Consider the following 26,492-nt stretch of genomic DNA (forward strand, 5'->3'; position numbering starts at 1 on the left):
ATCTTTTTCTTTTTCTTTTTTATTTCTCAAGCTTTAAATGGCAAATAGGATTACTTTTATAGCCAAAAAATTAAAAAAATGGTATTTATTTAAAAAAAATAAAGGAACTTGTAGTGCCATTTCTAGGTCAAAGTGACTATAAAGTACGCTCTGTGTGGTTCAAGTGCAGTGAGGGTTAGAGAAGGTGGAAGAGGCGTTCTTTGTTCTGGAGGCGATTTCCAGGAAAGGGATGGATACCAGAAAATGGAGAGTAACCAGAAGGCTAAGTGGAGACTGGTCTTGAGGAATGTGGGCTTAGTAAAAATTCCCAGTAGTCTCTGAAAGTCCATTGCATTTGCAGGTTTAAAGATAAACTGTATGTGTTTCCTTAAACCTTTCTTTTTCGATGTTTGCCAATGTTATGCCCTAGTGCAGGGGTCCCCAACCTCCAAGCTACAGACCAGTACTGATCTCGGCCTGTTGGGAACTGGGCCGCACAGCAGGAGGTGAGCATGAAGGTAATGCGATTGAATCATCCCAAAACCACCCCCCCACCCACTCCCAGTCCACAGAAAAATTGTCTTCCATGAAACTGGTCCTTGATACCAAAAAGCTGGGGACCACTGCCCCAGCACATTTTTCAGAGTTCTAGTCACCACATTAGGGGATCCTCTCCTTTCTAAAGCGGTTTCAAGGGGAAACTTGTCACTCATCAAAAACACACAAACAGCCCCAGCATAGTTCCTATGCTGGCCTCAGAAGTAAAATGTAAAGGAGAAAAGATGTGACTAGTTTTACAGTTTGGAAAACCCAGATTTATTCATTTAAAAGTTTAGAGTGCGCTGAACAATATGGACTTCGCAGTCACACCAGTTGCATTCATATCTCAGCTTAAGGATTTACCGGCTGGAAGGCCTGGGCAGTTTACTTATTTTTCAGTGATTCTGTGGTCTCCTCTGTAAAATGGGGGCAAAAAAATAGTATCAGGATTAATAGTACCTACAGCGTTGAGGATTAAAGTATTTAACATATTACTCAGCACATAGTAAATTCTCAGTAGATATTAACTGCTATTCACTCCAAAAAGATGCTATTTAAGGTTGTATTGGTACATCTTTTGATCTTAAAAGCAAGGTAGGAGAAAATGATGACCAAAGTTAATGCTTTTTTTAGAAATTTGAAACAAATCATCCAAAGCCAAAACAAATCAAGTGACTTACAGAAAACGGGGCAAAACAAATCAAGTGATTTACAGAAAATGGTGCTTACTAAGCCATTGGCAGGCTTCCTGCTCCCTTGCATTTTTATTAGCGATTTATTTGAATTCTGGAATATGTGTTCAGATTGACCTTAGCCCCTTTTATGAAAAGATATTTTAGAATCTGAATGTACTGCCAAATTTATGTGTGAAATGAGGGGAAAGAGTTTGAAACTATCAAAGAAGAATATTAATCATAATAATAATTATCATAATATAACTATATTGTCCCTTTTATTTAATGAAGAGCTTTTCCACCTATTTTGGTTCATGTGTTTCTCAAAATAATCTTGTGAGGTATCTATGGGGGGTCTTAGAAGTGACTTAAATAATAAACACACCACGTTTGATGTAGCCAGATAAGCGCTGTTTTTCACAATGGTCATTTTGGGGAGCAGTGTACGGCTTTGAAAATGTGGCTGCTGTGCAGGCACTTTTAGGAGGCTTTTCCAGTTATCACTCACACACACACACACACACACACACACACATTCATTCACACACACACACACACTCTCTCTCCTCATTATTTTTTAAATTCCTTCTCATTGTTTATACAAAATGCCCAGTTATTTACTAGCCTTGGTTCCAAATGACTTTTTGTTGTTTTCAAAACTCAAATCTTCCCTTTTCAGATGTGACTTGAGATTAATGAGAATATTCAGATAAAACCCACAGGCTCTAATTATACACCTAAAATATTTCAAACCAGACTTGCCTTATTGGAATGTAGAGGAACATATGTGTCACTTCCTCAGGGGACCATTTTGAAGGGCATCCTTTATTTGGGTGTGAAAGGTCTGGTATGTTTGTTTAAACACAAGGGTCATATTACTTTATGGTTGTGGTTTTAGGAAGTCAATAAATAACTAACTTTCTTCCTTGCCAGAGCTCAGTACCATTTGAAAAATGAGACAGGGAAGCAGATGGAGATTAAACTGTGAGCTTTGTCACTGATAAGCTGATGGAAGAACCGCTCGAGAGGTATGGCCAAAAGGGTTGTCAACAACCCAGCCCAAAGTGAGAGAGCTTTACCTCCCAGTCCCAGTCTTCACCCCCACCCCCATGCAGAGCCTGTTTCACTAGGCATAGAGGGGCAGAGCAGAGTGTCTGAACTCTGCAGACAAGCAGATGAGAATGGGCAAAGGGTGGAGAGGGCAGAGGAGGGTTAGTGGGTGGGGGTGGAGAGGAAAGAGAGAGAAGGGGGTGGAAGAGGAAGGGGAGGGGGAGGAGTTGAAGAAGAAGAAGAAGAAGGAGGAGGAAAATGAGGAGGAGGAGAGGTTAAGGTAGGACATTCACTTTCTTCTAAATTCACTAATCTGTTAAAACACTCCTCTTCTTTTCAAGGGAAACATGAGTAAGAGGTGGGGCGGGGGGTGTGAATCAAAAGTATCACACAGGAAAACATGCAGTAAGTAGAAAGGAAATTCCTATCTGGCATTTTCCAGGTGTTTATCTGTTTAATTTAATGGGGCGAACATTTCCAAGAGTTAGATATGATTACTTCTATATAGATAATTTATAAAGAGCACCTAATAGGTAGTGGTAGATGGGATTTGAATTTGGGTCTGAATACAAAGTCCATGTTTGCTCCAATACACCAAGAAGAACTTTTGATTGTGCACAATACAGCACTGTGTAAGGGAGTGCGTGATAAAGGCCTGAAGAAAGAATAGATTGTTCTGTCTGGGAAATCAGGGAAGTATCTTGAAGGAGATGCGGAGTATGAGGTGTGCATTGCTATAATTTAAATATTGAGAAATAAAGTACTCTCTGGAAACAGGGAACAGCATGAGCAAAGGCAAGGTGTTGGGAAATTAGCAGGCATAGTTTAGGGAATCATACATAGTGCATGTGGAAGTCATATGAGGTTGGTATGGTGCATTGCAGTAAGCACGATTTTCAGTGTAGAAGGAACAGATGTGAGCCAACAATCAAATATGAGGGATTGGGGACAAAGTCAAACCTAATTATGTCAAAATTTTTAAGCCTGGATGATAATGAAAAAATGATAGTGGCATTAAAAATACATGAGAGTTAGGAAGAGAGATTGGTTTTACAGCTACTTGTCTCTGAACATGTTTAGTTAGATGTACTGTTTAGTAGAGACAAATACTTGTTTTTATTATTCATTCATTCGAGCAATAGCTTTTTTAAAAAATATTTTATTTATTTATTTTTAGAGAGGGAAAGGAGGGAGAAAGAGAGAGAGAAACATCAATGTGCGGTTGCTTGGGGCCATGGCCTGCAACTCAGGCATGTGCCCTGACTGGGAATCGAACCTGCGACACTAGAGCAATAGCTTTTTATCCCCCTTTTTATTGAATTTATTGGGGTGACACTGGTTAACAAAATTATGCAGGTTTCAGGTGCACGATTCCACAACACATCATCTGTACACAGTGTTGTGTGCTCACCACCCCAGGTCAAGTCTCCGTCCATCACCATTTATCCCCCTGTACCCTCCTCTACCTCCTCCCACCTTCTTCCCCTCCCCCCACCCCAGCAATCACCACACTCTCCTCTGTGTCCATGAGCAAGAGCTTTTATTAAGTCATACTATGTGCTAGGTGCTGGGGATTTAATAGCGGTCAAATGCAAGCCTGCTCTTGAGGAGCTTACAGCCAAGTAGATGGGGGGACTAATTGAAATTCAGTCATGACATGAAATTTCTTTTTAAAATTCTTGTTTATTCTGTTACAGTTGTTCCAATTTTTTCCCCTTTGCCCTCTGCCATCCAGCCCACTCCCACTCCCACAGTCCATCCCCACACTACTGCCCATATCCATGGGTCATTCATACATGTTCTTTGACTAGTCCCTTTCCCTTCTTTCCATGATTTCCTCTCTCCCCTCTTTCCTCTGTTTCCATGTCTCTGGTCCTGTTTTACTTGTTAGTCTATTTTGTTCATTAGATTCTTTGAATAAGTGAGATCATATGGTATTTGTCTTTCACTGACTGGCTTATTTCACTTATAATAATCTCTAGTTACATCCATGCTGACTCAAAGGGTAGGAATTTCTTCTTTTCTGTTGCAAACTATTCCATTGTGTAAATGTAGCACAGTTTTTTGATCCATTCATCTACTGATGGGCACTTAGGCTGTTTCTAGCACTTGGCTATTGTAAATAGCACTGTTATGAACATAGAGGTGCATGAGTTCTTTGGAATTGGTGTTTTGGGTTTCTTAGGGTATGTTCCCAGTGTGGAACCACTGGGTCAAAAGGCAGTTCCATTTTTAATTTTTTGAGGAAATTCTATACTGTATTCTACAATGTACATGCCAGTCTGCATTCTCACCAACAGTACACTAGGATTACCCTTTATTCCACATCTTCATTAGCACTTTTTGTTTTTTATTTATTAATGATGGCCATTCTGACAGGTGTGAGGAGATACCTCATTGTGGTTTTCATTTGCATCTCTCAGATGGCTAGTGATGTTGAGCATTTTTTCATGTGAGGCTGTCTATATGTCCTCTTTGGAGAAGTGTGTATTTGGGTCCTTTGCCCATTTTTTAATTGGCTTGCTTGTCTTACTGATATTGAGTTGTATTAGTTCTTTATACATTTTGGAGATGAAATCCTTGTCCGATGTATCATTGGCAAATGTGTTCTCCCATAGCGTGGGTTCCCTTTTCATTTTGATGATGGTTTCTTTAGCTGTTCAGAAGCTTTTAAAATTTGATATACTCCCATTTGTTTATTCTTTCCTTTATATAGCAAAAATATTGCTATATGGGATATCTAAAAATTTACTGCCTATGTTTTCTGCTAGGATTTTTATGGTATCATGACTTATCTTTAAGTCTTTTATCCATTTTGAGTTTATTCTGGTGTGTGGTGTAAGTTGGTGGTCCAGTTTCTTTTTCTTTTCTTTTCTTTTTTATTTATTTATTTATTTATTTTTTGCATGTACCAGTCCAGTTCTCTCAACACCATTTATTGAAGAGGCTATTTTTACTCCATTGTATGCTTGTGTCCCCTTTATCAAATATTGATTGACCATAGAGATGTGGATTTATTTCTGAACTTTCTGTTTATTTCCATTGATCTATGTGTCTGTTCTTGTGCCAGTACCAGACTGTTTTGATTATGTGGCCTTATACTATTGTTTGATATCAGGTGTTGTGATCTCTCTATGTTCTTCTTTCTCAAGACTGCTGTGGCTATTTGGGACTTTTTTGTTCCATATAAATTTTTGAAGTATTTGTTCTAGATCTGTGAAATATGCCATTGGTATTTTAATAGAAATGTGTGAATCTATAGATTGCTTTGGGTAGTATGGATATTTTAGTGATGTTAATTCTTCCAATCTGTAAACAGAGTATATGCTTCCATTTATTTGTATCTTCCTCAATTTCTTTTTTAGTGTTCTATAGTTTTCCATGTATAGATCTTTTACCTCCTTGGTTAAATTTATTCCTAGGTATTGTATTTTATTTTGTTTTGTTTTGTTTTATTTTTTGCTGTAGTAAATGGGATTGTTTTCTTAGTTTCTCTTTGTGATAGTTCATTGTTGGTGTACAAAAATGCCATCATTTTCTGAATGTTGTCTTTGTATTCTGCTACTTTGCCAAATTCACTTATTAGGCCAAATAGTTTTTTTATGGAGCCTACGGAGTTTTCTATGTATACTATCATGTCATCTTCAAACGATAACAGGTTTATTTCCTCCTTCCTAGTTTGAATGCCTTTTATTTCTTCTTCCTGTCCAATCACTGTGTCTAAGGCTTCTAGTATGTTGAATAAGAGTGGTGAAAGCGAACACCCTTGTCTTGATCCTAGTCTTAAGGGAAACACTTTTAGTTTTTGCATATTATGATATTGGTTGTGGGTTTTTTTTTGTATATGACCTTTATTATGTTGAGATATGTTCCCTCTACTTTCATTTTGCTGAGTGTTTTTTATCATAAATAGGTGCTAGATTTTATCAAATTATTTTTCTGCATCTATTGATATGATCGTGTGATTTTTATCTATTTATTTATGTGATGTATCACACTTATTGATTTGTGAATATGGTACCATCCTTGCAACCCTGGAATAAATCCCACTTGATCATGGTGTATGATTTTTAGATGTGTTGTTGGATCTGGTTTGCCAATATTTTGAGGACTTCAGCATCTATGTTCATCAGAGATATTGACCTGTAATTTTCTTTCTTTGTGGTGTCTTTTCCTGGTTTTGGGGTTAGGTGTTGCGCGTGGGTCACCGGCCAGCAGTGACCACTGAACACTGTGGATGGCTCGACGATAAACATGCGAGAAAAAACATGCACAGAGACAAACTAGTTTCTGTGGGGAAGTAGGGACAGAATGGCCACCCCCCCTAGTGGGGAGCGCGCTGATTTACCGTCCATACCTGCTTTTATTGGGCTCATGCTGCATAATAATTCAGGTAAAGTACAATACTCATTAGGGGAAGTAAGGAATATAGAAAACAAAGAACTCTGCCCGGTCTATTGAGTTGGGGGGTCAAAGAGCTGTAAGACTGAGGAACAAACTAACTTCCTCCTAAGACCCTTCTCATTCAACTGAGAGCATTCTAAACAAAGAAGGTTTCACAGTAATTTACATGTTCTTTCTTAGGCCTGATCACCCCGGGAAATCCGCACTTCCCAGTACTGAGCTGTACTACCCTGTCATTGTTTCAGGCTTAGGTGGAGCAAGGGAACTAAGGCCACCGAGAGATAAGATTTTCTTCCAGACGCTGAGAACTCAGACTTTGTCAAAGCCGAGGAGTGAGGGTCCATCACCCCCTTTTGCTGCAGCCCCCCAAGTCCTTCTTTGGGGGGGCCTCCCAAAGTGATCGTGCCTGGCTTAGGTCGTTCCCCCTTGGGGAATCTTACCCGTCTTTGGCTAACCGACCAAGCTTTTGGGGGGTTCAATCATGAATAAAGCAGCAGAAGCAGCATTCCTGCCAGGGAGATAAGCTTTTGTCTCCTTGCTGGCTCACGGTTCCAAGGGCGTTCCCTTAGCTTTAGCCTAGGCGGGGGTTTCAGCCTCTGATACCAGTCAGGGCGGTTCCCAACAGTTAGGATGGTAATGGCTTCATAAAAAGAGTTTGGGAGTCTTCCTTCTTCTTGAAATTTTTGGATTAGTTTGAGAAGTATAGGTATTAGTTCTTCTTTGAATGTTTGGTAAAATTCACCTGTGAAGTCACATAGTCCAGGGCTTTTGTGTGTTGGTAGTTTTTTATTATTGCTTAAATTTTGCTAGTTGTTATCAGCCCATTCAGGTTTTCTGCTTCTTTCTGTTTCAGTTTTGGAAGATTGTATGTTCCTACAAATTTATCCATTTCACCCAGGTTGTCCAATTTCTTAGCATATAGTTGTTCATAATAATTTCTTACAGTCCTTTGTATTTCTGTGGTGTCAGTTGTAATTTCTCCTCTTTCATTTCTGATTTTATTTATTTGGGTCCTCTGTCTCTTTTTCTTCATGAGTCCGGTTAATGGTTTCTCAATTTTGTTTATCTTTTCAAAGAACCAGCTCCTGGAGTGTCTACAAGAGACCCACCTCAAAAAGAAGATATACGCAGGCTGAAAGTGAAAGGATGGAAAAAAATATTCCATGCAAATGGACATAAAAAAAAACCTGGGGTAGCAATACTTATATCAGACAAAATAGATTTCAAAGTAAAGGCCATAACAAGAGACAAAGAAGATCACTATGTAATACTTATGAGTGGAGTCCAACAAAAGGATATAGCTCTTATAAACATGTATGCACCCAATATAGGTGCACCTAAAAAGAAAATATTGGAAGACTTTAAGAAAGAGATAGACAGTAATGCTGTTATTGTAGGGGATTTTAACAGCCTGCTGTCAACAATAGATAGATCTTCCAAACAAAAAGTCAACAAAAATATTGCAGAATTGAAAAACACTCTAGATCAAATGGACTTAATTGATATTTATAGAACATTTCACCCAAAAGAAGCAAAATACATATTCTTCTCAAATACACATGGATCATTCCCAAAGATAGACCACATGGTAGGACACAAAACAAGCCTTAACAAATTCAAGAAAATGAAATCTTATCAAGCATTTTTTTTGGATCACAATGGCTTGAAACTAGAAACTGACTTCAAGAAAAAAAAACATTCAAATACATGGAGGCTGAATAACATGTTATTAAATAATGAATGGGTTAACAATGAGATCAAGAAAGAAATCAAAAAGTTTCTGTAAACAAATGAAAATGAACACACAACTCGAAACCTATGGGACACAATGAAGGCAGTGCTGAGAGAGAAGTTCATAGCAATACAGGCCTACCTAAAGAAGATAGAAAAATCTCAAATAAACAACCTAACCCTACACCTAAAAGAACTAGGGGAACAACAATGAATGAAGCCCAGAGTGAGTAGAAGGAAGGTAGTAATCAAGATCAAGGCAGAATTAAATGACATATAGACTTAAAAATGATATGAAATTTATACTGTGGTAATGGCAACAAAGGAGACATACAGTGTGCTTTGAATGTTTATAAAAAAGTAAGGGGGTCTGAATGGGTTATGGAAGTCAGGAACCATCTGACAAGGTGACACCTGAGCTGAGATCTGCAGGATAAGAAAGAGTTAATGAGGCCAAGAATAGGAAGAGCATTGCATTCTTTGCACATTTGCTAAAATGACAACATTCACATGATGGAGTATGACATAGCAATAAAAATGAATGAATCTCTGCTACTCACAACTACATAAGTGACTTTTGGTAACATAATAATGGGTGAAAAAAGGCAAGTTCTAGAGTCTATACCCAGCATGATACTTTTTTTTATCATGCTGTATATAGACTGAAACTTAAAAGAAAAGTAACCAATACATTGCTTAGATATATAAATATATGTAATAAAACAAAAAGCACAAAGAAATAAATTTTAAATTAGACAAAGTGGAAATTCAGAGGAGTGATGGAGGAAGGATAGGGAACTTCACAAAGGGACATGTAAATTATTGGTAATGTTTGAGATAACTGAGGTGGACTGGGAGTTCTAAAAAAATTATTTTATCATTTACAATACATGAATAAAGAGGGCCATGAGTAAGCCAATTTTAATGGTGTGATAAACTAAAGATTATGATTAATCCAATTCTGGGCATCTGAGGTTTTTTTTTAAGGGATTATGCTGAGTATTGGACTTAAAGAATATCAGGATGACTGGAGAAGAGCAGAGAAGGAAAGACAAGAAATGAGGGTACAGAGATGCCTGAGCTCTGAACTGTGCAGAGCCTTGCATGCATTTTAAGACAGTTTTCTCTTTATCCCTAGAGCTGTGGGAACCATTGAAGGGTTTTTAAGCAGGAGACAGTCTTAAGAATTTGCATTTAGAAAAAAATCACTTTTCTTCCCATGTAGTAGATGTGAAGAGAGGCCGGAATGAACATGGATGAACCATTGAGAAAGCTTTGTCTAGATGTAAGTGGGTGGAAGCTTAGAGTAGGGTAGAGGTTGCAGTGGTAGTGGTGATGGTGATGATGGTGATGGTGGAGGTTGTTAGTGATGGTGATGATGGCTGTGATGGTGGTGTTAGTGTTGATGATGGTAATGGTAGTAATAGTTCTGGTGGTGTTGGTGGTGCTGGTGGTGATAGTGACTTTAATGTTGGAAATGGAGCTAAATGGACAGATTTGAGAATGTTTAGGAAGTCAAATTTATAAAATTTAGAAATAGATTTGATATATATTGATGGAGAGGAAGGCATCAAGGATAATTACCAGATTTTTTTTCCTTATCAATAAAGTGGGGATGGGCAGGAAGGAGAAATCCAATAATTCAGTTTGGGGCATGCTGAGTTTGAGATGCCTTTCCAAGTTTCACCTTTTTTCAACTCCTTTCTAGAGATGGCGATCTCACTTTTCTCTTTGTTGTTTTAGTGAGAGCTCATGAAGTCAAATTCTTTCTGGGGCCAGGCAGGTCACTGGAGTGAGTGAAGCAGATTGGGTCAGGGAGACATTCAGAATGGAGGGGACTTTGGTGACCTGTAAAGAACATGACCCATCAAAGGGTGGGCGGTGGCTGCAACTCGGCTTAGCCATTGGGAAGCCAAGGGTTTCGGTCTCTTGATGTTTCAAGAGAAGCAAAAAAATCATCATAATTATGTTTATTTTTTAAGCAACTAATTTAACACTTTTTTAAAAACTTACTGTAAGGCACAGTCCTGTGGGCCAAATGAAATTGATCTGTGACCCGTGGGTAGATAGATGAAAATTTTGTCCCTAAATCATTCATTACTATTAATTTACTCATATTATTGGTCAAGTGCATTTTCAATGCAATTATTGAGATAGAAATTTTCTGATAGCATAGCACTAGTAAGAGGTACTTATGCTTGAATTTTACCAAAATGTACTATATACTCAATTTTAGAACATTATTTTTTGAATTTACAAAATTTTCATTTTGAAAATTTAATATTTTCAGAAAAGTTGCATGAAAAGAATAACAAATTCCCATATACCTTCACCCAGATTCACCATTTATAAGCATTTCTCCACATTTGAATTCTTTTACCCCATCTCAGCCCCTGTCCCTCACATCTGAGCCATTCCAGAGGAAGCTGCAGACTTCATGATCTCTAACACTGCAGCATGTGTCCCTGAAGTACAATGACAGCCTCTTAAGTGGCCTCAGTGCAGTGATCAGATGCAGGATTGATACAAAACCATTAGCTAATATACAGTTAATATGCAATTTTGCTATTTTTTTCTGACCCAAAATCCAGGCTGGATCACCCATTGTATTTGGTTGTCATGTATATTTAGTCTCCTTTCATCTGGAACAGTACCTCATTGTCTCTCATGACAGTGACATTTTCGAAGAGTGCAGGTCAACTGTTTTATAGAATGCCCCTCAATTTGAGTTTGCTTGATTGTTTTCTCATTAGATTCAGGTTATGCATTTATGGGAAGGGCAGGAATACTATGTAAGTATTGCTGTATATCACATCGGGAGGCACATGATGCCATTTTGGTCATTCAGGGAGGCGGGTGTCTGCAGGATTTCCCTGCTAACAGGAACTTATCCCCTTGGTAATTAACAAGTAATCTATGGGGAGATAGGTTAAGACTGGCACATATTGTTGTTTACTAACAAACTTTAACCCGATAATTTTAGCATTAGCACTCATTGGAAATACCCATATGAATCTATTATTACTACGGAAGTGGCAAATTTGTGATTTTTAAAAACTAACATTTCTTCATTTATTAACATTCCATGGTAAAGAAAACTTCCTCTTTGTTGGGAACCGCCCTGACTGGTATCAGAAACTGAAACCCCCGCCTAGCTAAGGCTAAGGGAACGCCCTTGGAACCGTAAGCCGGCAAGGAGACAAAAGCTTATCTTCCTGGCAGGAATGCTGTTTCTGCTGCTGAACCCCAAAAAGCTTGATCGGTTAGCCAAAGACGGGTAAGATTCCCCACGGGGGGAACAACCCAAGCCAGGCACGATCACTTTGGGAGGCCCCCCAAAAGAAGGACTTGGGGGGCTGCAGCAAAAGGGGGTGATGGACCCTCACTCCTCGGCTTTGACAAAGTCTGAGTTCTCAGCGTCCGGAAGAAAATCTCCTTATCTCTCGGTGGCCTTAGTTCCCGCGCTCCACCTAAGCCTGAAACAATGACGGGGAAGTACAGCTCGGTACTGGGAAGTGCGGATTTCCCGGGGTGATCAGGCCTAAGAAAGAACATGTAAATTACTGTGAAACCTTCTTTGTTCAAGAATGCTCTCAGTTGAATGAGGAGGGTCTTAGGAGGAAGCTAGTTTGTTCCTCAGCCTTACAGCTCTTTGACCCCCCAACTCAATAGACCGGCAGAGCTCTTTGTTTTCTATATTCCTTACTTCCCCTAATGAGTATTGTACGTTACCTGAGTTATTATGCAAAATGAGCCTAATAAAAGCAGGTATGGACGGTGGATCGGCGTGCTCCCCACTAGGGGGGGTGGCCATTTCGTCCCTACTTCCCCACAGAAACTAGTTTGTCTCTGTGCATGTGTTGTTTTTTCTCGCGTGTGTTTCGGCGAGCCATCCACAGCGTTCCGTGGTCACTGCTGGCCAGTGACCCACGCGCAACACCTCTTCCTTATTTATTTCCTGTTATATCTTTTTGTATCCTGATGGACACCTGGATTCTTCTTGTATACAATGTTTTTTAATTGGCCATCTTTTTCAAGCTGGCTTCTATGTTCTTTGACATGTTCTCATCAATTTTTGAGTATTTGCTTTCTACCACAGGAGACCTATGGTTCACTTTGTACTTTCCCTTCTCTAGCCCTGGAATCAGCCATTTGCCAAAGGACCCCTGCTTCCTTTTAGAGGTGAATATATTTTTAGAGACTAAAATCTGGGTACCAGGTACACTCATTACTACTGAAATGTCATTCATTCTAGGTGCTTTCAGTGGACAGAACTAGGAGGCATATATTTAAAAAAATTCCTGGTTCGCACTGATACTTCTGAATTCACTCAAACACCACAGGGCCTACCCGGCCATCTCCCTTCTCTCACAGTGAGTACCTGCCTCCTAACAAGATCGATGTATTTGCTCATTTAAAGTAGGAGAGCATTCCTCTTTCTGTCCCTCCTTTCCCAGCTATTGAGATAACTTATTTTGGCATTCCTCAATTTCTATAGTTCTTCTATTTAATTTTCTCACATTATAAGCATGTCAGGGTTTCTCTCTCTAAGCATATCTGCAGAGATTTTACCATGTAGAAATACTACATTAATATTATTTATCATAAATCACACAAAGAACAATTCCCTTTCTTTCAGTGAGATTGAAATAGAGTTTGTTGATAATAACTTCCATCTGCTTGGCAGTTTACAGTTTACAAAGTACTTCTTTACATGTACTACTTCATTCATAATGGTTTGAATTCCTTAGGTCCCAGACAAAATGAATAATAGATAAAACCAGAGCCTTTTGAATGTTTGACATAGTAGAGCTCAAATAGTACCTTCTGATTTTTAAAAAGATGCATTTAGAATCTGTGATTGATGAACACAGATATTATATAAAAGCATGAATAATCCTCAGAAACAGATAACCTAAAAGTTTTATACTCACATTGGCATTGTTTCATAGGCATTTTTGTCATTGTTATCTTATAGGAATTTTGTGTCCTCCTTAGATTGATATTTTGAAAAGATGCCTGCTTCCTAAACATGTACCAAATTACAGATGCCTTTAAGGCCGTGGTTCTCAAATGTGGCTGCACATGGAATGGTTTGGGGGAGATGGAAGTGAGGGCTGCTCCTCTCATCCATTAAATCAGAATCTCTCGGATAGGCATCTGTACTTTCTATAGCTTTCCAGAAGATTCTATTGAGCCAGTACTATTGGCCAAAGAAAAGTTGCGCCAAGGTTTATTTGGTGAGAGTGGGCTGGGTCACAGGGAGCTTGTTGTTCATATAATGTCTGGTTCACCACTTAAGAAATGGTGCCCATAATCTCATCCTGGTTTTGCACACTTTCTTCACCACAAGGTGATTTTACTCCTTATCCTTGACCTCTGTTTGTTCAGTCCTGTCTTTACTGTTGTACTCACTGCACCTTCACTGAGGAGATCTCCCCGTTGTCTCATCTTCCCGGCTTCTTAACTACTCTTCCCTTACTTGCCCCCCCCCGCCAAAGGATTGTCCTTCTTCTCCTATAACAGCTGAAAACTCAGCCATGCCCTAAAATTCTATTTCAGTGTAGTTTCCTCTGTCAGACCTCCCTGACTAACAGAGCCTCAGTGAGCTCTCTCTTCTAGTACTTATGATGAAGCTTGTGTCATGGACCTTCTATTTGGTCCCTGAAATTGTGTGCCCTGCTCAAGTGTCTTAATCTTTCGTCCAGATTAAGCTCCTTGAAGGTGCCATCTGTCCCTGGACAACTGGTAGGAACTGCTAAAATGTCATTGACCTGTAATACAGTCAATTCAGTTAAAGATCCACAGAAAATTAAAATCAATTTTAAAAGTAAGAGATATAAGTTGTGGGACTTTCTGAGAGAACCTCTGATAAGGTTACACTATCACATGAACAATCACTGGATTTGCAAGGATAGATGAATTTAATGATTATTCTTTAGTATCTGTAAGATTCCTACTCTTTCTTCCAAACCCAGAAAAAGGTGGGGAAGTACTTTTTGGGGGGTGGGAATGGAATCACACTGACATTGGGAGAGAGAGATGGAGGTATAGTGTATACTTTGTAAAGGGGAATGGTTTTTCAAAAAATTTTTCCATCGTGATCATCATTCTAGATAAGAACGTATTGATATTTTCTTTTCAAAAATGCAATGTGTAATGCCTGTTCTGATTCCCTTCTGGGTATAAGGGTAACACAGTGTTTGGGGACAATAGACAGCTTCCTAAGTGGTAATATGAGACTTCTGATCTGAAAGCTCTGCATTCTGGAAGCCGAGACCCAGGGCAATGTCTAGGGACCTCTGAGCTAGGATAGGAGCCAACACTGGGGAAAGGGTGCCACCTACTGACTAGACATAGTCACACTTTATTCCTGCTGTTTGGGCTGGGAGCAAGTGTTGTCCCAAGAAGGCTGGCCCAGGAGGCTCAGGTTCTCTGCCAGCACCCACCCTGTTTCATAAGGACAAAGGCACACAAAGTGAGGTGTTCCAAGTGTGTGTATTCTATAAGAGTCGCTGAGAAAATGAGTTTTCACTTGAGGAAAAATAGCAGCTTTGGTGCAGCAAATGATAGAAGTAGTATTTGATTGAATGCTATGACACAAAGTTACGGTTCCATCACAAGGATGCAAAGACAGCTGTATTGTTAAGGGATGGAGGGGGCAGAGAGTGAAGTTGAGGATGTCACTCTGTTTTAGAGGGGTTTGATCTGTTTAAAGGTTTTAAATATAGATGTCTATTTTTTATTTAAAGATAAAACTTTACTCTTTAAAACATTAGTAAATGGAAAGTTTACATTTAAAAAGCATTGTTACATATACAGTAGAATTTTAGAATGTTGCCTGAAGTCAAGCCATACCGACAGATGGAAAGGGTGCCATTGTCTCCTCATTAACCGTTTAGCTTCAAGCTCCTCATCTAGGACAGGTCATAATCACTTGTCTTCTCAACCCCTGTCAGGTCAACTTGAAAAGCACAGTAGAGGTTGATAAAATGGATGGATGGGATTTGTTTCCTCTACCAGAAAGTGCATCTGGGACACATGATAGTAGGTGTGAGAAAGGCCACTTCCTAAATCAACTGACACCTAAAGTTAATCTCTTTCAGTTCTTTGGTGAGAGAGGTATCTTAAAAAAAGACACTTTCATTGAGTCAGTGCACAAAGGAATGGGAGAACGTGGATGGATCCTGAGGGATGAGAAGGAAATGTTCCTTCGGCAGGCTGAGAAGGACTTCACAAGCTGCATCTTGGCAAATTGACTTTGTGGGGGCTTCCCATGTCCATCCTCAGCAGCACTTAATCCCTGGGGGAATTCCAGCCCTCTAGATCCTGATAAACAAAGTCATATTAAATGTAACTCTCCAGTAATATGCACTCTTGCCTTGCCACTGTGGTTCATTTGGTTGGAATGCCATCCTGTAACAAAAAGTTTGCGAGTTTGATTCCCTGTCAGGGCATATTCCTAGAGTTGCTGGTTCGATCCCCAGTCTGGGTGTGTACAGGAGGTAGCCAATCAATGTTTCTCTCTTGCACTGATATTTCTTTTTCTTTCTCTCCCTTCCGCTCTCCTTAAAAGCAATAAAAAAAATGTCCTGTGCATGAATGTTAAAAAAAATGCGCTCTCAAGAGTGTTATACCTAAGCTACAATGAGAAGAAGGGAGTGCTGCTTAGCTCAAAAGCGTAGTATAATAGCCAGTGCTTACTGGTTGCCAGACTCTGGACTAAAAGCCTTCTGCAGATCAGTTCATGGATGCTTTCCACAGCCCAATGCAGTGGGGTTAGCATAGGCTCAGGGATGGAGTTTAAGGAACTTGTCCAGTGTCCCAGAGCCAGTGAGTGAGAGGGCTAAGATCTGAGTCCAGCTCTGCCTGGCTCCAGAATCAACACTCTTATCCGTGTGACATTCTGAACCTCTAATTGTGCTATCTCAGAAATTGCTAGTGGAATTATCTGGGAGCTAGAGAAATTATGGAGGATGCCAGGGCTTGTGTCTTCCCTAGATTTAAGGGGATATCCCGCACTGTGTTTGACAGAGGACCCCCTACTTTTTCTTTTGTTTTTTTGACTGAAGACCATGTAGCTCCATCAAAGTTCTAGTCTAGCTTAAATGTAAAAGTAGCATTTACCTGTTTTGTCCTGAACATGTGTGTGTGTGTACGTCCATGTGCATATGCGTGCATCTTTTTTGCATGGAGTGGGGATTTGAACTAAGAACAGGAATACTGAAGAAATAGCATGAAGAGCACTGGACTAGGAGTCAAAGGTCTTCAGTAATAATTCTGACTCTGCCATTTACAACAATAACAACAGCAGCTAATAGGTAAATGCTTACAATGTGTCAAGCACCATTCCAAATATTTTATACTTATTAATTCACTTAATCCTCATGCTATTCTATGGAGAAGTATTATTATCACCATTTTACTGCTGAGAAAATTAAGGCAGACAGCAGTTAAGGTACTTGGGTAAGGTCATTCCAGCTAATCATTGGTAGAAAGCTGGCTTAAACTCAGGCAGTCTGGCTTACTACATTAACTATTATCTAATGCTGTTTCCTGGCTAACTGATTTGTAAAGTGTATCAGTTACTGTTTCTGGGCTTTAGTTTTTCCCATTTATGTATTCATATTTTTAGCAAATATTGAGTCCCAAGCTTGTGTTAGACATTATAGATATGGTAAAGATGGAAAAGACCATTCACACAGATACACAGACCCTTCCCCTCATACACATGGTACAAAATGCAAAAGAGAGGCGATCCCCGTGTAACTGGCAGCATCAGGAAAGGCTGCAGGAGAAGCTGGCTTTGGGACTTGATCTTAAGGCTGGAAACTGGTCTGGAAAGGGCATCCCAGGCAGAGGTAAAGCTCAAGGTAAGTTTGGAAACTCGAGTAACTAGTCCAGTTTGACTGAAGAACAGGGTATTGGCCACAGGGACACTGCAAGAGGCATCGAGCCAGGTCTGATGTTAAAGACTTATATGCAGGACCAGCTGAACTAGTGTGTAAGTAAGTTCATGTAGGGGCAGGCTGGAGGCAGGAAGACCAGCAAGGAAGTCAGAGAAATGGGCTGGCTGAGAGAACTGAGGACCTCCAGTTGAGTGGGAGAAGGGGCATTGAACAATGAAGATTGTTCAGAAACTGCCAGAAACATCAGGAAAGCAGGATGGAGAGGGTGAGAAGGGATAGATAAGGTGGTATGTGGTACAGTGAACAGAATGGCCAATTACTTATGAAGGAAGATAGTTCAGTTGCTGAATTCTCCAAGCTGGAATTCCTATGGACTCTGTAGGCAGACACACTTGGCCAGAATCATTGGATTTGTATGGCTGAAGCTCAGGGTAATTATCTTTAAAGAAATATGATAATCACAGCTATGTGCCGGGCACACCCCACCCCTATGTTATCTCTAATCAGCAGAAGAGCACTGCTATGCTGGTACGTGGCTTTCATTTTAGTTTTTAGAGTTCAGAAGCCAGAAGACTAGAATAAGTAGAGGGGTTACTGACTAGTTGAGTAGCCTGGGCAAGAAATTCAATCTTTCTGTACCTCCATATGTAAATAGGGATAACCTTACCTACCTCTTAAGGTTGCTGTGTGGATCAAATGAGTTAGTATATGCAAAGTGCCTGGCCCGAGTAAGCACATAGGAATTGTTGGTTATTCCTGTTGATGAGTAAACTAATGAAATGATTGGCTGAGGATGTACAGATAGCAGAGTTAGGATTCGCACCTAGGCCTATGCAGCTCCAAAGCCTCCTTAACTTTCACTCACATGTTGGAGTGAAAGCAGAGTTCTAACAGAGATGAGAAGGAAGCAAAGAGGATTGTGCAAACAGCACATTCGGATGGCCAAAGGAGGAGAGGAGTAAGAAAGAGAACAAGGAGAATTTAGTAGGAACAGCAGAAATACAGAACTTAAAAAATATATTTTCTGTTTTCTGACTGTTAAATCATAACAGCCTCATGCTAAACATTAAAACATCATAGAACAAAATTCCTTGATCTAGTTACCTTCTCTGATGCCCTGTCAGACAGCCATCGCTAACAGATTATGAACAAAACAAACACAGGGCATTATACTATCATGGAAAGCAGGGGAGACACTCAAAAAAGCAAAGATGTTTGATAAGGCTGCATGCAGGTGGGTGAGGGCCACGAGGCTTGGTGATGGGGAAGGCAGAGAGGAGCCATCAGGGTAGACGTGGGGGTGGCACATGATGCAGGTGTGGTAGTTAGGCTTGGAGCGAATTTGGTGTGGAGGTCGTGGACAGAGGGCTGATGGATCTTAGGAACCTCTGCTCAGAATGAGGTCCCTAAAATAAAAAGACATGGGATTACAGAAGGTAATTACTTCTATCCACAGACCCCTTGAAATTCAGAACTCCTGTAAGGATACTTTCAGCTTTAAGACTTGATACTATTGTGGTCTCCATCTTTAGAAGCTGAGTCGAAATCTCTAGGACCAACCTGATTTTAGACAAGGACCTCTACCCAGGTGATTTGGGAAAACTAAAACATAGAGAAGTTGTATAAAACATCAATATCACCACTTCAACTTACTCTGCTTTCAGTGGTATGTTGGCAGAGTGGAAAGTGCTTTGGAGATTCTATGTGCTGATCAAAACTTCTTGGCATTCAAAAAAAAAAAAATTCCACCAAGACACAGAGGCGGGGAATCCTGGGTTATTGACTCATTACAGGAGGTTCTTGGTATGTTTCACATGCTTGGAAGATGCTGATGTGCTTCCCTGTGGGGTTGGATCTGTTTCCCCTCACCCATATGGGCATATTTGGGGGTTAAATTTGCAAACAAAATTTAGAAAATCACCAGTGACTCTTCTTGGACCAGGTGGTGGGCAGGAGGAAGGCTGGCAGCAGCCATGGTCCAGGGTGGATTCTTTGGGACGCACACACTAGAAACATGAGTTCTGATATTTTCCTTATCACTTGGAAACCAGCTGAGCCTGCCTATGAGGTCATTATTAATATAGTAGGGAAGAGGCTTTACATCAAATAGTCTCATTTAATGTTTAATTATGTTTTTATATTTTTCTCAGGCCAAAGGAATATGTCTATCAGAAAAAAGTTTTTCTTCTCTTTGTCTGTAACTTGAAATTGAAATCATCATCCCAACTACATACACTGTTGGAAGTACTATTTCGGTTGGCCCTGTGTAATGCGAAATAAAGAAAAAAAGTGTGTAGCTGAATCCTGATATGGAAATCCAGACTTAAAAATATTCTCTAATGGTTTGGCATCGCAGGATAAATTGGTCATAGTTTTCAACAACTCAGATCAAAGCCAAATGCTGTTTGCATTCAGACAGTGATTCAGGGACCATGTCTTATTTGGTTTCTTTGAAAATAGAGCACAGACATTTTTTCATACCTTTGAGAGAAATCTTGTGGCCGCCAAATTTGTGCCTTGTAAATGTTGTTGTACCCTAATACAAAGCTTTACATTTTTTTCTCAAATGTCTTTTTCAAAGTTAATCCACCATCCCCAAGCTGAGTTGCTTATTTCAATGAGGGTCTTCTGATGTAATGTGAAGAAAAAGAATTGGCTAACTAGTAAAGATAAAAAAGACATGAAAGTAAATAAAACACATATGGAGCATTAACTTTCAGAGTTAAAAATGTATGTGAGTGTGTATGTAAACCAGTCATCCAAATGGAAGTCTAGACGCAGCCAGCCTTAAGCACAATTATGAATTAGCAAAGTTGGCTTTCTACGGCCTTTCATTCCCCTTACCTGGATATTTTCCCACCATCTCCACCCTTCTGTCTTAGTTTAATTTATGATCCTTCTGAACCTCATCTAGTGAATCAGAATTGCCCTAGTTTCAGTACCCACTTTGGGATCCCTCCCTTCATCACAAACTTCCTTTTACTTCTCTACTCCCCCTTCAAACTCACGTACATGTCTTGTGCCCCTCTTCTGTGGGCCTTGCTCGTCAGGGAGCAGTGCCAGGGGTAAGTGAGAATTGTTTAAATGGCTGCTCTTTAAAACATTCTTAACTCATAGCCATTTATTGGTTCTAATGAACAGGTTATATGTCTTTAAAATTGTATTCTGATTTTGTATTGTTTTCCACAGACTTTATTGAGTGTTGATTGTGCAGCGCGCAATGGCTTTGGTGTGGTGGAAATTATAAGAGAGCTCAGTTGTTCACTGTGGGATATTGAGGAATTGTATACATGAAAGGTTAGACTGTATGGCAGGGTAAGGTAGAGTACCAGAGACAAGTGATGCAAGCTGATTTTATTTTATTTAACAAATGCTTATTTTTGTACATTTGTTGTGGCAGGCACTCTTCTGAGCACTTCAAAAATATTAACTCATTTAGTCTTCAAAACAACACAATACTATTGCTAGATTAATTCCTGTTCTGCAGATGGAGAGACAGGTGCAGAAAGGTTAAGTAACTTCCCCAGGATTGCTCACCTATGAAGTGTGGAGCCAAGGTGGAATCCCAGCAGTTTGGCTCCAGGGGCTGGGTACTTACATCATCTGAATGCAGCTTCTCCAGCTTTAGGAGATGAGTGCCAACGTGTGGGACAGAGACGAGGGCTCTTAGTTTAAAGGCAGGACCCATTCTGGGTGAGCTGGACAGGTCAGACAGGGCTCTGTGATGGTGGTTCTCGACCCTGGCTGCCCATTCGAGTCACCTGAAGATCAGAAAAGTCCCAATGCACAGGTCACATTCAGACCAGTTAACCAGAATCTCTGGGGGTGAGATCTGGCGAGTTGTATGAAGAGTTTCTGCAGGTTATCTAAAGGGCAGCCAGCATGGAAACGTCTGCAGGGACAAGACACTAGTACTGGATGCTGGGAGTGGGCCTGCACTCAGGAAGCAGGGTGGAGAGGGTGGTCAGGCGGGAGATGGGGAAGAAGAAAACAAGCTCCTCCTCCTTCTTCTCCTTCCTTCTTCTCTCCCACATCAGGCTTCTGGATCTTCCTCCATCCCCCTTTTCTTCTTTCTCTTCCCTGACCTCATTGTCCCCCTCTTTCCTTTACTTCTCTCTTCTCCTCTGTCAACCCCTGTACCCTCTTCTTTCCTACATCCTCCTGCTGCCTTACCTCTTTTGGCTTTTTGGTCATTTCACTTAACATTGCCCCTCCCCCCAGCAGAATGTGAGCAGAGGCAGAGTTGAGGCCCTCAGATAATCTTGAGGCCCGTTCATAGAGCTCCTAAGGAAATAAAGGAAGGCCTGAAATGTATAGACCTGGTTCCCAAATAGTATATTAGAGTTAAATAATCGTTAGGACTATGTTCTCTGAGGACCTAGAGCACATGGTGCCTGGCTCTGGGGGTGAGAGGACAGCTTGGAAGGTACATTGGTTTTCCATAGCTGCTGTAACAAATTACCCTCAACATAGTGGCTTAAATAACCCAAATTTGTATCTTACGGTACTATAAGACAGAAGTCTGACCTGGATTTCACTGGGCTAAGATCAAGGTTTCAGCATGGCTGCATTCCTTCCTGAAGGTTCTGTGTCGTAGCCTTTCCAGCTTCTAGAGACCATCCACATTCCTTGGCTCGTGGTCTATTCCTCCAGCCTCAGAGCCACTCACACAGCATCTCTCTGGCCCTGTTTTCAAGGTTGTCATTGCTTTCTCTGCCTCTCTTCTTCTGCATCCTCTCCCATTTTTAAGGACTCTTATGATTACTCTAGGCCCACCTGGATAATCTGTGATAATATCCGTATTTTAAAGTCACTTTATTAGCAACCTTAATTCCATTTGTACCTTAATTTCCTTTTGTCACGTAATCTAATGTATTCACAGGCTCCAGGGATTAGGGTATGGACATTTGTGGGGTTGGGGTAGGGGGCATTATGCTCCTTACAACAGAATGCCTTACAGAGAGAGTAGGGGCACAAATGACAGTAAATGTCATTCCAGACTGACAGAACAGCAGATACAAAGGCTTGGGGACGTTGGTAAGTGTTTGAGATTGGTTTTGAGGAACTACAGTAGTTCAGTATAGCTTGAGAGTGTCATATGATAGGCCATTACATGTACGTTTATATATTTCGTTCTTAAATTTTGCATACAATTATGTTTACAACATATTTCATCAAAATTTCTTACAATAAGCAGTATTTTGTGGGGGTGGTCCAGTGTTGTCGCCAAGTGTGTGTGTCCTGGAGCCAGAGGGAGTTGATTCTAGGCCCATCTCTACCTTTATTAGACTGACACCTGTGAGAATTAGATGAGATCGAGAACATCAAATACTTTGCTCAGCTCCTCACACATAATAAACCCCAAATAAATGTGAGCTGTTTTTATTGCCATAATGAAACTGTGTCTGAAGCTTATGGCTTGCGGCTTTCCACCCTCACTTTCTCATTACTGTTCACTTCTTGCTGGAAGTAAAAAGAAAACAGTGGCAGGAAGAACATTTCTGATCTATGCAACTTGCTCAGGTATCATCATTATTATCAAGTTCAAGTTGTCTAACTGCAGGACCTAAATTCAGTCTAGAATGTATGGACTTTCTGCCCCTGTCTCTTATGCCAAAAGACCCAAATCATATCTATAGCTGAGTTTTAAATGACCTTTGGTTATGAGACAACAGACAGAAGACATGGGAGTGGGGGAAGGGGTGTTCTAAGATGAACTGAAATTTCTAAGGTAGGATTAATAACATCAGTAACAACAACAAAAATGAGTGGGACTCAGAGATGCCTAGGAAGGTACTTCTTCCTTTGTTTAATTTATTGATTTGATAGAGAGGAAGCGAGAGGGAAGGGAAGGGAGGGAGGGAAGGGGGTTGAGAGAGAGAGAGAGACATGGATTTGTTGTTCCACTTATTTATGCATTCATTTGTTGAATCTTGTGTGTCCTAACTGGGATGAACTCACAACCTTGGCTTATCAGGACAGCACTCTAACTAACTGAGCCACCTGGCCAGGGCCTGGAAAGGTACTTCTATACAAAACTTTTTTATTTTTGAATGTCATTCCAGGAAAATCTTGGCTCTGTTTTATCTGGGAATGAGATAAAGTCCAATTTGAATAGGAATTTGGGAAGGCATATATTTCCTATTAGGTGCTGAGTTTTGTGGTTACATTTGTTAACCAGTAACTGAGGACATGTAGAAATGGCCTGGCTTTTCAAGGCAGTTGTCTGAAAACCAAATGGATAAGCTACTCTACCTGACCCCCAAAAGGGTGACCAGCTGGTCTGAAAGGGGGCATTGTGTAATTACTAGGGAAGTGGAATGTCTCTTGCTTAATATTATACTGACCAAATGGTAGGGGGATCTTGAAAAGAGCATGAGCTATAACTTAGTTAAAGAAAAATACCCAAGGCCCTGACCAGGTAGCTCAGTTGGTTATAGCATTGTCCTGATACACCAAGGTTGTGGGTTTGATTCCTGGTCAGGGCACAGACAAGAACCAACCAATGAATGCATTTACTCTGAATAGGGGAAGGGGATTTCTCAGTCATTGAGCCAATTCCTGGAGCTGTGGTTGGGGCTGATTTCCCTTTGAGGCTCTTGGGCTGTGTTTCTCACCAATAAAGGAAACTGTGGTTGGACATGTGGGCTACCAGTGTTGTGATTCCCATTCAATCCTTGCAGTAACTCAGGTAGTGGTACAGGAACTAGCCCAAGATTTTCCCCTAAGTGGTGCAGTTTTGATTTCTAGGTTTTCTAATTCCAAATTTCACCCTCCTTACAACATACCACCCTGACTGAGTGAATGAACAAATAAATGTCCCATGGAAAGAGGGTTCCCTGCCCTGTAAGAATAATGCAGTAATGGTTAATGTGGGAGGCTGTTCCTGTTTGAGGCTGGGCCAGTCTTCCACGAGCTGAGTGACATTAGGAAGATATTTCACTTCTGTCTTTTTTTCAACTGTAAATGGACGTTGTGTTAGACCTTTCCTTATTGTGATGTTGTGAGAATTAAGTGAGATAATGCAGATGATGAACTTGGAACAGTGTCCTCATCCTGAAAGGAGCCGACACTTTTTTCAGGGCAGGTCTGATTTGGGGAAAATTGGTCATTTGTCCAGTGGACAATAGAATTATGCTTGTCATTGTTCCACAGAGTTGACAGGAGATAGAAGTATTTATACATGTGAAACCCTCCTGAGTGATTTAGCTTCAAGGAGATTTAGGATTTGTAGAAAATTTCCAAATGTATTCAAACTTCTTGCAGGCGTATTTAGATCTTGAGGTGAGTCAGGAGTCTGAAAGGTCACTGAATCACTTTTTTTTCCAGAGCTTAATTTTACCCCAAACTTATTTATTTTTTTCCAATTATGTTGATGATGTCTTAATGCTGTCCTTCTTTCTTTATTTCCTTTCATGAAAAAAATTAACCTTCCCCTATGAAAGCTCATTTCATACTTTCCTTCCCCCATAATTTAGTACATATTTTTCTTTTTCTTTTTGGTAGAATTCAAGGTATGGTGCAAACGGCTTGGTGTGCCGTGGTTAAAGTGGTGGTGGGGTGTCAGGCAACGGACAACAAAGGATCATGCGGCAGTGGAGGGGAGGCTCACCCTCCTGACTCTAAGCGTAGAATAGTGACTGAATTTTCTTTCCTAAGAAGTAGGAAGTAACATTTAATCTTCAGTTTTCAATGAAGAGCCTGGGGACACAGAAAAAGAATGATAGGTGTGGTGTTGATAGATACAAAACGACAGTTGTTAGTGCCATTCATCATCTCTGAAAGTAGGGAAACCATTAGTTCACTTCCTCATTCATTCATTCAATTAGCATTAAATACTTACTAGTGCCCAGTATTGTAGCTAGGCCATGAAAAGCTCATGGAGAAATGTAAATTTTAGGCATTATAAAGGTACTTAGAGAAGGCAGGTCTGGGTAAGATAGCATAGTGATCAGATAATTAACATTACAGTAACATATGTAAGTGGCCAGTATGGATGATGCTAAGTGGTGAAAGAGTAGGAAACTGGCTGCCTGTGGAATATTGTGTATATTAAGAATTTATTTTTATTTTGGTAAACTTTTGTACACATGCCTTAGTAATATATCAAGGAATATCAAATAATTTTTTGTAGCATAGTAGATGCATTTCAGTTGAATTTGTTTAAAAAAGGAAGAAAATATTTACCAATTAAAATAAATGTAGAGACATTGTATGGAGTAAAATTTTTCACATTTTACATTTAGATTCTGTTTACATTTTGACCTTAGAAAGGAAGAGAGGTATGATGCTATGAATATAATGGATGTCAATCATAATTTTTAAACATTGCATTACAGATGTGTAAGCAGGAGACTCTAGGCTGACTGCATTTATGGCAAAATTAGTAAAAAGATCAACTTAAAAGTTATATTAGGGTATCAGGCACTGATAACATTCTACTGCTTGTACTACTCACTTAGGAAGGTAAAATGGAGATTTTTCATCTTACACATCTAGCTCCCTTTTTTAAATTGGCAAACACTGACTTTTTCCGCTGCATTTCTACATAAATGGACTCTTGCCAGCTTGTGTGTGTACATGTGGATGTGTGTTTATAGCTAGGCATACTGTCACTGGTCCTGTTAGCTCACCCTATCTGCATTCTGGGGTTAAAACCTTTTTCTCTTTATAGATACTTTAGAGAAGTAAGAACTTGATCGTGGTTCTTTGCAAGTTTGTCGTTTGCTGTCAGATCACTCAGACTGACACAAATAACTGTTCTGAAAGTGTGTTACTAGAATGTTCCCTCTGGGAGTCCACTGTGTCCAGGGCTTTAGCTATGAGGTTGCCAGTGTTCTTATTTTGTACTCTAGCTTTGTGTGAGCAGATACACAGGATCAGTGCCTTTTGTGTCCTTTCTGGTACAGATTCCTATACTTGGGATGGTCTTCTTTGTTCACCGACTTTCTTCCTATTCTTTAAAGTCCAGCTCAAATAGCTAAGCTACTCCATGTCCTGTTGCAGGAAATTATTCCTGCTTCTTACACACTCAGCTGTGCTTATCTGACATTGATCATAAGATGCCTTGCACTTTATACAAGTTTAGTGTAGTTGACACACATTGAAAGAACATGTACAGTTATTTTGTAGGACAGCAAGGTTGAAAGAACTCGGGGCATCTAGACTGACAAAGCTAGCTCTGCCTCTCACTCCTTTTAACTGT

The sequence above is a fragment of the Phyllostomus hastatus genome, unplaced genomic scaffold, assembly GCF_019186645.2.
Source record: "Phyllostomus hastatus isolate PE091 unplaced genomic scaffold, TTU_PhHast_1.1 phas_contig_34, whole genome shotgun sequence".
In the NCBI taxonomy this organism is placed as follows: domain Eukaryota; kingdom Metazoa; phylum Chordata; class Mammalia; order Chiroptera; family Phyllostomidae; genus Phyllostomus; species Phyllostomus hastatus.